The sequence below is a fragment of the Aulonocara stuartgranti genome (genome assembly GCF_965226115.1).
Source record: "Aulonocara stuartgranti genome assembly, chromosome: 17".
Lineage (NCBI taxonomy): Eukaryota > Metazoa > Chordata > Actinopteri > Cichliformes > Cichlidae > Aulonocara > Aulonocara stuartgranti.
The window spans coordinates 34,450,540-34,463,232 of NC_138953.1; positions in this window are offsets into that span (position 1 = coordinate 34,450,540).

Below are 12,693 nucleotides of genomic sequence, written 5' to 3' on the forward strand. Positions count from 1 at the left end.
TTAAGCGCACTGCCATGATTAGGGCGTGTTGGGAAAACAATGTTTGCAACACAATTAGACTCTATTTGTGGTGGTGGCGGGGAGGGTGTGTGTGTGTGTGTGTGTGTGTGTGTGTGTGTGTGTGTGTGTGTGTGTGTGTGTGTGTGTGTGTGTGTGTTTCCCATGTTGTTCCAAAGCAACGTTTCCCCCTCCTCTCCTAATCTCTCTCCTCATTACTTAGCTTTTCCTGCTGCACTGATTGAAGTCTGTACATAGTTCTAACAATTTAGTCTGATAGCTAATATACTTCAAACTGTTCAGCTAAGCTGTCTTCATTTTCTCGGTACTAGTCCAGACAATATGTGGGTCTCCTTAGGATGAACCTTTTCGAGTTTTTATAAGATGTTTATAATGACAACTACTTGCAAACTACAGGCTGATTTCAGTAGCGGCTGTTTGTAAAAATGTTGAGGGGGAGTAATTGGGTCTGACGGGTCCACAATGTAAAGCATCATACAGGTCAGGAAAAAAAAGCACCAGTTGAGAATCAACACAAACACTTTAATATTTCTTAAACTTTTGCGATTAAAAAACATGATATCTATACACACTACAGAGTGTCTACACTTGTATTTTAACACATCCAGTGAGGCAACAAAGTCCACCAAACCACAGAATATCCAGGATTATCACTCTCCTTGTCACGGGTTGCTCTGAGGATCCACTCGCAGGACTCCGGAGTGTGTTGTAACAGAGACAGTTTATTCACAAAAATCTTCACGAAGTGTATTTACAGGCAGTGCGAGGACAGTGCTATATACAAGATGTGCGAGGACAGGTTCCAGGGCTCCAGGGAAAACAAGGGGATCACACACACGCTCACGCCAACCTCTCTCCGCTAGTGACCAGCCACCTCTTACACGCTCCACACGGGGAAACACGGGGACGGGTCCGGGGAATCTAGAACAGAGAGACAAATGTTACTTTCTGAGGCGGAAGTGTGGGAAACTAGGGCTCAACGTGTACTGACAGGAGTCTTCACAACAATCCAGCGTTGAACAGCTGATCTCCTCCTTCTGATATACCAGCTGGTCTGATGAGGCCCAGGTGTGCATGATCCGGGAGGGCGTGGGCCGAGGGCGTGAACCCGCCATGAGTTCCGCCCCGGCAAAACAGGGGAGGGGGAGAGAGATTGCTGATCAGTGCCTTGCCGACCCCGCAGGTCGTGACACTCCTCATGGCCACCCAAAGCTAATTCAAAGGCTCTGCTAAATTTACACACTTTATAATTGTGGACAAAATTGGCTAACTTTTTATCACCTCTTCGTTGTGTTTTATTCTGCTAATTTGATAGCTTTCATCCAGCTGTTCTACTATGCTAAACCTGCCAAAAAGCTGTAGCTTCAAGCTGTTTTCCAATGGCTACTCTCCTGACTTTTGCACTTTTCTGTTAAGTACTTTAAGTCCCATAGAACCATGGTGATCCACAACATTTTGATACCAGGACTTTGAAAGAGACTTTGAAAACAATGCAAAAGAGTGCATTTCTCACCCCCACATCCAGTTATCCAACTACGCTGTAGCATGCTAGGCAAGGTCAGTGTATATGCGCTCCCACAATCCACGGACTGCTGTTGAATATTTAATTCTGGGTGGACAGCTCCAGGTTGGTGTTAATAAACACTTAAATTTGACTCTACTGCTTCATCAGTAATTGAAGTCACCAATCACAATGATGGATTTTTTTCCTCACAGTATTTTTACCGGGGCAGCACTGTAGCACCCTCAACTGACAAGCCACCACTGGCTGATTCTATTTAGCATTCTCCCAACACCATAAACTGTACACTGAGATGGACATCTCCACAATCTCTGTCTTTGTGGAGTACTTTTGTGGAGCCGTCATCACTTTGTGTTGTTTTGTTTTTTTATTTGAAGACCATATGCTAACTTGGTTAACTAGCATGGGAAATTGAACTCAGTAGCTCCTCATTTTTGAAAAGTCTGGTTCAGGCGAAGTGAATTTCCCCTTCATTTTCTCCATTGACATTTCAGAAAATCCTTATATAAAGAATTCTAAGATGTGAACCAAGACAGCTAGCTATGGTGTGAAACGTATATGGATCAAAAAGTCAGGAAAACAGCTGGATAACATCCCAACATCCCAACATCTCAACTACTCAACAAATAATGTTGTGTAATAATAGTTTGGAGTAATTTTGGAGTTTGTATAGTGAATGTCCAGTAAAGTAGAGCTTTGTTACTGATATGGTACAATACTTCGTTCCTGACTACAGTCACCTCTGGTGGTTTTTTAAGTCATCAAGTGACTTGACATTTCCTGGCTTAGATATTTCCATGATAACAGCAGCTTCCACCAGTCAGAGAAATTTTTGTTCCAGTGTTGGATTATGGATAGAGTATTTATGTTTTTGCAACATCGATAATAAATAATATAAATGAAAAGAAAAGAAAAGAAGATAGCCGTGTGATAGACTGGCAACCTGTGCAGTGTGTACCCTGCTTCTCGCCCTATGACAGCTGGGATAGGCTCCAGCCCCCCAACAATCCTCATAAGGATAAACAGAAGAGAATGGATGGATGGAAGAAAAACAAACAATGCTGATAACATACATACTTGTAGTTTCTGGAGCACATAGCATAATTTCACAATGGGAAGTTTCACCAATGCTCCAGATTTTCTCCGTTTGTGGATTGCTTTTGAGATCTTTAAGCTTACATCACTTTGTCAGACAGGTTCCATTTATGTGATTTTTTTGTTTGTTTGGTTTTTTTTGTTTGTTTGTTTTGATTCAGCAGGTCTGGCAGTGGTAGTGGTAATAAGTAATGAGGCCTGGGTGTTGCCAGTGAAACTGAGCTCAACAAACAATGTGGTTAATCACAGTTAATTCATGATTGAACAAGAGGGGAAATTACTTTTTCACATAGGGCCAGGTAGATTCAGATAGCTTTTTTCCCCCATGAATTAAATTATAATGTAAAAGCTGCATTTTGTTTTTTTACTCTGGTTATCTTTGTCTAATATGGAAACTTACACTTTTCAGATTGTCAAAGGCAAGTGTGACAAATATGCAAAAAACTGGGAAATCAGGGATCAACTACTTTGTCACACCACTATGTGTCCCTGGGTGACCTACCCAAGTAAAAATTATGTGAGAAAAATTGTTTCTAAGTGTTACTATAAAGTCGAGTTGGCTGCCCACACAAGTTCATAGGCTAAGCGTCACATTACCTTGTATTTGAAGTTTTATTCAGTTGTATGTTTTTAAATGAAATGCAAATCAAAAATGAAATGGTAATTCAGTTAACTGCTGTTCCTGTTTATGCATCAGACAAAGACTGCTCCTTCTGTGTACTTGAGAAAGTAGCGTTTACTTTCATTTCATCATGCTGTCGACTTCACCAAAGCTTTCATTGCTGTAGAGAAGCCATGAATACAGTGCTTATTTTTGTCTTTGCTTTCTTTTTCGGGTTGATGTCATGCATTCCATTAACCAATTAACCAGTGAGTGAGCAAGAAAGGAAGAGGGAAAGAAAGAGAGGCCACCAATGGCAAGAACAGGAGAGACGCACACCCTCAAACACAAACATGCTCGCTGCGATCAATCTGATGTGAAGTAGTGCAATTTACAACAGGGCAAGCACTGAGTCACCTTGCTAGTGAGTGTCATTCGTCAGGACACGGTAACTGGGCCCAGTGGTGTTCTTAAAGCACCACAGGGCATCAAGCCAGTGTGTAAGGTGTCAAGGCTAAGTTACACATTGAGGTGTGACATTACCACCAGTTGTTGGGACAATAAACAAACGCTGTTGGGCGCTCTATTGGAGCTTTTGCCCACTGAGCTCAGGTTATCTGAAATGTCTTTCCGGGGCTGCCTTTGTTAAGTGATGCCTGGTGGGGCTTAAACTTCCACACTACGCAGCAGCGACTATAGGGAATATTTGGCAAGACCAATACAAATAACACCGTTTTTTTATTGTTTGTTTGTTTAAGGAGAAAGTCTAGAGTCTAATAATTTTTTAATCACTTGTACAAAAAACTACATCAAGACTTACATACAACATATACAATTTTAGAACCTCTGTTAGGTTTTCACACATTTTCTGTGTATTTTCCTTTTAAAAATTGCCAAATATTCTAGATAATATGATTGCCTTACACTTGAGTAATCACTGTAAGCCGAAAGGTCAGACTTCAGATTACTGTGAACACTCCATTTTCAACAATTTTTTTCTATTCTTGACTCCGGGTGATGTCAGTGAGATGGGATATCCCTAATATTGTCATCCCAGGCACAACACTCCAGCCACGAGAACTGCAGCCCCATCTACATGCTGTTCAAACCTTCTGTTTAGTCAGTCAGAGGACAGCTGGCCTTCAAGTGGGCTTGTTTCAGAGAGTGGACTGGCTGAAGGGCTTCACCGAGGCCAAGTATGAGATAAACGCAAATCACTGTGAACTTAGTCTGTTAGCTGGAAACAAGCAAACAGGTCACCTTAACTGACTGTAACACCTGCAAGATTGTGATAAAAGCAGTCTTTTTCCACACCCCCACACATTTTTGTTAATGATGAAATCAAATCTGTTTAAAACGTGCAGGGCCACATTGCAGCATGGGATGCTCGTTCTCAATCTTTTATGTGTGCATGTTAAACAACAACCGCTAGTGGTGCAGCAGCTCAGGGCAAACGTGCATCCCCATCCCTCCTACTGGGTAGCAACACACGCATATAAACTCGTAACGATTTTTAGCCACAGGGTGCCAAGCTTCACATGCAGCACTAGGAGTTGTACCACAACAAATCGTGTTGTTCATTTAGTAAATGTGAAAGGCATCATATTGATACAAGATGGGCTACAAGGAGCTTGAATTAGAACATTAAAGTGTGTGTGTGTTTATTCATTTTATGGTCTTGTGCTGCTGATACTGTCTATTTAACAGAGTTGCACTTTACTGGTCTGTGTGTGTGTGTGTGCAGGAGAACTTTCTCAACTGACCTTGACCAGTTTTTCACCTCCGTTAATGCTGCTGCCTTTTATATATGTGAGCATGAATGAGTATAGTGGTATGGTAAATGTGTGATGGAGTGGCTGCCACTGTCCCATAAAAATTTCCTCCCCTGGGGGCCAACCACACAGACTGGCATCTATACAGCTACAGTATGTTTACATCCCTGTTGTTGTTGTTTTTTAATTATTTAAGGAAAAATGCTAAATATTTACTCACTTCATAATGCATTAAAAAGTTAACATGTGAGAGCAGGTCAGCTGTACCTTGCACATATAACAGGACACAAGGTTCTGTTGCAGTGGTGAAGATTGGTAAGATTGCATTACAAGTGCCACACATTTTCAGCTTTTAACGGAATAACTCACAAATAATTAAAAAGAATTAGCAAATATTTAGGAAATACACAAAAAATGCACTAAATCCCACATAAATCACAATATAATCCAGTTCTAGTCACGAAAATATAGCCATTGTACAGACAGTGTTATTGCACATTAGCATAAATGCGCATACACACACACCTGACTTTGGATTCAGTTTGGCTTTAAGATAATTTTTATTTTCTTTTTGTTCTTTGTAAAAAAAAAAAAAAAATCAGGAAACTACATATTTTAAATAAGTATTCCATAATGCGTGCAAAAAAAAGTGTGTGTGTTTTTGAATAAAGACCTTTACAAATGCACATGCAGGTGAACTTGAACAAAGCCATTGCCCGAAGAGGCACACATGTAACAGAGATCCTGACTGCTTCCTTCTCTGCCTTGTTCTGCAGGCAAGTCGGCACATTTTTTTCTTCTTTTTCTTCTTCTTTTTTTTCTCTGGTCATTTCGCCGGCAAAATGTCTGTCATTAAAACTGGCCGACAACGACGGCCGTAATCCGGCCCCATTAAGATTTCGATTCCCCTTGTCCTCTGAGGACAAGATGTAATAGCTCAAAAACATCTATTTAGGCAGATGGGAGTGGATTTATTAAAGGGGCGTATTTCACGAATATAACCTCATCTTATCATCAGCAAAGCACTTTTGATTAAACGCCTTAATAAGCAAGTGTCTTTGAGAAGGGTGTGTGCCCTGCAGCTGACCTAGACCTATTGATAAACTACAAAAGTTGGGTTTAGAAATGTGTTCATTCCACTGTTAACAAATCTTGATTAAAGACTGGTAGGAGGAGGGATGTATAAAACCTGCAGTTTCACATCAAAATACACACCGAGGGTGTTTAGAAGACCTTCGAGGATAGAAAGAGTCATGAAAGCATAAATTCCTGCTATGATCAATGTGAACTTTGTGGCCACATCTTATAATACTCACAGGACAAAGATACATGCGTGCAGTGCAGCTTCAGGAGGGGTATGAATAAGCGCAGGCCAACACTAAATGCATTTTGATGTATGTGTGTAGGCGCACAATATTTCCCCTACATTAAGTGCTGGCTTGGAGGCTAACCTTTACTTCCGAGTGGAAGCCGTTTTTTTGGTAGGAGGAGAAATTATTTCAGGGTCAGATGTTGTGCAACTGTGAAAACCCTGGTAATTTGCTGTTGTTTACTACAGTTGAACAGTCTTGGAGGTCTGAAGTCTCAGTGCCTAAGAAAAATAGACCCTTGCACACAACACGAATGTTTGGTTGATTAAAAAAAAACAATTTTCTCATTATTAACAAAATAATGCAGTCGATTTTAAACTATAGCTTCAAAAAATATACATATACGCAGGTTACTGAGATAGCAACGTCTCCCATTAAACCCGCGAGCAGCCCCTGTTGTTCGGTCACGCGAGGTTCACTTCTTGATAGCAGAGCTTTAATTCATTTGTCTTGTACAGGGCACCTCCTTGACCTTGTGGATGGAGATTAATGAAGAGCTTTAGTGGCGATGAAGGCTATCAGGCACCAAGCTCCCCTCGTCTAATAGAGCAAGAGTTTTACATAGCCAATTATGTCGTTTGCATTCCGCTCGTAAGCACAGTTGTGTCAGGGGGAGCCCAGTCAGCTGTGCTGTTCTTCCCATTGTTGTTCGCGTTTCGCTTTCATTTTCTTGGATGACGAAAAAAAAATTGGAAGGAATTAAACTATCTCACCAAATGTAAGGCTGAAAGGACACTGACACAAAGCCTGGTGTATTTCTGCAGCTTCCAAGAATCCGGCCGTGTACAATTTTGATGATAAATAACACTATAAACCATCCACAGCCTTTCGCAGTCTTTTTGATCACAGGGTACCGAGTGTACAAGTGCAATTCTGTGCCATTACAGCTCTTTACTCCAATTATTGTCAGCCAGGATGCTTTCGGTAGAGCACTCTGCTCGCCTGTTGTGGTCCAAAGTGTAATTTTTGATTCTCTAAGAATGGGACTTGAAAGTTTGATCTAGGGGCAGTTTAGGCCCACTATCTTGTCATCTGAAGGAGGTTAAAAGAAGATACAGGTGATGGATACAGGAAAGGTGAGAGGCTGACAGAGAAATCTACTTTAATCAATAGGTGCGTAATTGGAAGCTGTCAGTTAAATGTTTTAGTATCGCTACATGTAACAGCGGCTCTGCGTTTCCTACACAAGATAAGGCAATTTGGCTCAGGCTACAGGGGGCTGGAATTGTGTTTGGTGGGGGGAGACTGTTTGATGTGCAGGAGCGGATCTTTCTTTAACCATTCAGAGCGGATACATCTTTGATAGCATGAGATGACAGCAGACTGTTCCTTCATCAGAAAATGTTAGGCTCGCTTTTATTGACAAGAGATCTTTTCAACCTCGGGATCCCAGACGGCCTGGCAAGAGACGAAGATGATGTTTGTGCATCAGGCCAATTAAAAGCCCTTTGTAGTCTGTTTTGCTCAGTACGCCCACTTATTATTGAATCGTTAAGTTTTTCTTGATTGATTTATTTATTTTTTAAGTCTACACCAGTGAATGCTAAAGCTGAGCATCATTGTCCTCACTTGCATCTCTGGGATTATGCGCTTAGTTCCCTTAATGGATCCTTAAGTGTTTTGGGTTGCACTTTTCAGTGTCACAAGAGAACTTAAGCTTCAGTGGCAAATACCCATAACCATTAACTATTCTGTGGCTTTTTGAATTTTGCTGTTCTGCAATTAGCCTAATGGAAAATGTCCTCAGATTAGGAAGCAGGAGGGACGTGTTCCATTAAGCTCCCCATAATATATTTAGATCATGCGGTTGTGGTGCGCACCTCAAATGGATGGGAACTGTATTCAAGTTGAGATTATATATTTAGTCCCGAGCAACAGTACGCAAAGTAATGTCCTCCAGCAGCTGAAGTGCTTTAATATGCATTGTTGTAAAGACACAGGGTCATTTTCAAGTCATATGGTATGAGGAAGTAACTCTCAGTAAGAAAGCTAAAGAGTGCATTTCCGAAAAATATGTTTATTTTTCTCTAAGATAGTCAATGTCACTTTCAATTCAGTTTAATTCGATTTTATTTATATACCCCTAAATCACAAAATCAGTCACCTCAAGACGCTTTATATTTATATATATTTCTTTATTTTATGTATTTTAAATCCTTTTGCTCTCAATGTGAGCACTCAAGGTGCTTTCTTACTACAAGTCTCATTCAGTCATTCACATGCACATTCATACAAGTTCTTTTTTCTATAACTTAAACCTAACATTTACACAATCCCACTCTCAATTTAGGGTTCAGTATCTTGCCCAATGATACTTCAAGATGCAGACTGAAAGAAGCTTCTAATTACAAGATGACTGGCTGTACCTCCTCATCCACATGAATATTATCATCTTCTACTAAATTGCCAGAACCACCACTATTAGAATATGCTTTAAGTAAAGGGAAGTAGATGTATAAGTATGGCTGACCAGTGTGACCAAAAATTGGTCAAAATTGATTGAAGGAATTTGATATCACCAATTCCAGTACCAGGTACAGTGGATTCTTTGAGTTGTGCTACAACTTCAACCTTCAGTGTCAGCAAGCATCAAGGAAAATCAATGAATTCTGCTGCAGTTTGTAAAATAAATTACTCTCTGTCAAACCTCAGTCACTGAGCTTCAAAGCTGTTTGTATATGTGTATTTTTAGCTAAAGAAGGGTAGCTGTTTCTCATGCTTTCAGTCAGTGAGTTACTTAAGGTAATCTACCTCCTGGTTCTAGTTTGTATTTGACAAACAGAAGTGAAAGTGGTGTCATGATTCTTTTATTTAATTGTATTTCATTCATTTATAGATCACACCTGTACTATAAGAGGTTTATACAGACCCAGCACTCTCCCAATATTATACCATTTTCTCAGTAGTTCAAGGTGTTCATCGCTGTCTTTGCCTCAATGCTCTATTAAGAAAGGAAGCCATGGTAAATAACACGCAATGTGCACTTCTGGTGCTGTCACACAAATCAGGCAATGTAGCAGCTTCAGGCATGGATAGGCTGGTTTGGTTGTGCTTTAGAACTAGAACTTTTCATGAAACAATTTGTGAGATTTACTGCCTTACTCTTGTTTCATGCGACCATTTTTTTCTAGCTTGCTTGACCATCTCTCTCTGTCTATATATGTCAACTTTAGAAATGTTCAGAGCGAAATGAATTGAAAACGTCTGCACAGCCTGGCACCACAGTTGGAAAATAGTACCAGGTGCCGACCCAGCCTCTTTCTCCTCCCTTAAAAATAAGCTGATGATTGCATAACCAAAATATTTATAATATTTATTTATGCTCAAAAGCTGTAAAACAATGTACATAATTAATTCCTCATAATGATTAACAAGCGTACGGTTGCTTTAGCTAATGTAAATGAGAGAGAGTGCACAGACAATACATACACACTTACAGAAGAGATTGTGCTTGGGTGGTTATATGAGCCATCATGATGATGAAGAATTTGTTTGTTTTTTTTAGTGGAAAATGAGCAATTCAGTGTCACAACTTCAGAGGGTGACAGATGTCAGTGAGCCTATCGGAAAGCTGGTCATTCCCTGCCAGTACAAACCACAAGCCAGCACCGGCCGCCTGTCTCCTTCCCCGTGGATCGGCCGACGCTCCTGAGCAGCCTCTTAAGAGGGATCTGAGATTCTGCCATCAACCTCTCTGACGATGGCGGGCCCATCCCCGAGCATCTGTTCCGTCCTCTCTCTTGCTGGATGATTTGGGGTTGTCACACCACATCCATCGAGATGCATCTGTGTTCCTGCCTTTGTACCTGTCTACATATGTAGCCGTCCCTGTATTTTGCACTCCCTGATGGTTTCTTTCTCTCTCTCTCTTACTCTCCTGTTGTCTGTATCTGTGAATCATTTGCCTCCACATCTGAGGATTCTTGTTATGTCATCATTTTGGCTCACTTGTTTGAAGTGGCCACTCAGACTTAAAAGTTGTTGATTACGACACGCTGTTATTCCCTGAGTGTATGCTCCCAGTGCTGCTCTTTTTCTTTCTTTCTTTTTTTTTTTTAAATATAACCTATATTATTATTAACTTTAAGAACTATTTTGCTCTTTTTCAGCCTGTCCAGTATGTCGGTCATTGTGCATGTTTTTTTTTTCTCTTTTTGTCAGTACAGTACACCAAATGTAGTTAATTCCCCAAATCCTTCACCCGATGATGCAAGCATGGAATGAGCAGCAGCAAGAAAGAGTTAGTTCCATTCTGCAGCTTTCTAATAGTTATTTTCCACAGATACAAGACAGACTGGAAAAACTCTGAAAAACTGAAATTATTGTTGCTCAGGGTGTGACTGCACCAGTGAAAAACAGTGAAGTAGTCATTAAATTAAAACAGACAAAAATCGCCCTAATTGTAGGTTTGCAGCAGGATAATAAATGGCTGGTTTGTACAGAGTGCCAGGCCAGCCTCATTTTCAGAAAGCTGTGTGATTTTGAAAGATCCTGATCACCTTAAAAATGCCAAATTTTACATTAATTAGTGGCCCCCTGTTCACCGTTCAGCTTTTTACACTTATACTTGCCAAGATACTATTCATTTGACAAGAATTGCTAATTTAAAATAAGTAAATTACAAGACTTGATATTTTACATGTTTCTGCCTGATTTGCCTTTTGCCTAGTCTAAATTTTCAGTGCATATCAAACATGTGTGTTACTGCACAAATTGTGCAGTAAAAGCCAGTGGCAGATGAACTAATTGATCATCGTGGCACTCATTCTTTTATGTGTAATTGCCTTATTCAACCCACTGCACCTTCACAGGAGCTAAAAAGAAAAACAGAGTCGTCCTTTTTGACTCCGAGTTTTGTGTTCGATCAAACTTTGCAATCAAGGAGGGGGAGAGCATCACGGCAAAGGTTCGCCCTTCTCAGCAGTGAAAATTTGTTGGCCACTCAGCATTCAAGAAGAAAAAAAAGAGTCAGGGCCATAAGGGGCACAGGCTGAGCCACGCAGCCTCCAAACAATGAGGAAAGGATGAATCCATTTGGGATTTCTAATTCTACCAGGCTGTGATTAATCCCATCAGTAAACAAAGCAGAGGTCATCGTGTTTTGGAGAACTCCAATTAGAGAGTAATCAGCGCTAATCAGACAAGCTGCTCACCGGCATCTTGGTGATTTCGGCAGCAAAGGGCTCTCTTGTGAATAGTCTGCCCTCCACATTGAGTACGACCGACCCACACTCTCTGATCCTGTGTTAAGGGAGTGGGTGGCAGATCAAAAAAAAAAAAATGGCACTGCTAATTAGCGCTGCCATTTCTTAGCAACTGCATGAGATGCGAGCTTGGGTGGGCTGGCAAAATCTGAGTGTTTTTCAGATATGGTAAGAGTGCTACAAGCCAGCGTGTGCCTGTGGTCGCTGCCTCTAAGGACAGGTGTCCCTCTGCCTCGATAGTTTCTTGGTTGACTAGCTAAACTCTGAGAGTAAAAAAGATTAGAGACAGTCATGTGCCTAAAGATCACCAGAGGGCATGGTGCTACAGATGTAAATGAACAGTGACTCACTGTTTTCTCCCAGCGAATCATAAAACTTGCCTTGTATTTGATGCCAGCTTTCAAGGTTAAAGGCCCAGCAAAATGAGATTGTTTGCCAATTGAGGAGACACTTTGCATTTATAGCAAGAGAGTAAAGACAGTATTTCTTGGCAGGACAACCTCATGGTAAAAGCAAGATTTCAGGACATCACTGCTCCCAGCCCTGACACAGTCCAGCACGCATCATTTGGAAAAAAAAACCATAAACTGTTGCTATCTTGTGAAGCTAACAAGATATGACATCTTAATTTCTGAGCTTTAGAGGAGCTGTTGGTTTGACCTTGTTACTATTTGACAGAGCTAGGTTAACTGTTGCCTCTATTTCCTGCCTTTTTTCTTTTTTTTTTGCAAAACTGAGCTAGTTTGTCGCCTGTAGAAGAAGAGAATTAGTTATTTTCCATGCATAAACGTCCAGCCCTGGAAAAATAAAGCATATGTGAAACTGTCCCAAATTGTAGTTCCTTGAAGTTGACTGACCACTTCATGTTGGCTTCAAAAGTAACTCCATCCCCTCTTGTTAAGTGCCTTTTGAAGGTCCAGATGCCACTTCGGATCAAACAAGAAAGCAAACAAACTCTGGGGCACCACTAAGAGTCAAAAACAGCTCCAGTAAAATTATTAGTGTGGTTGTTCTCCCAGGTCTTTATCATCCAGTCATCTGCGAAAAATAGGATTTATGACCTTTAGCAATAGAATTTAGCAGGACATCAGCTAGTTACCACCTAAAGATG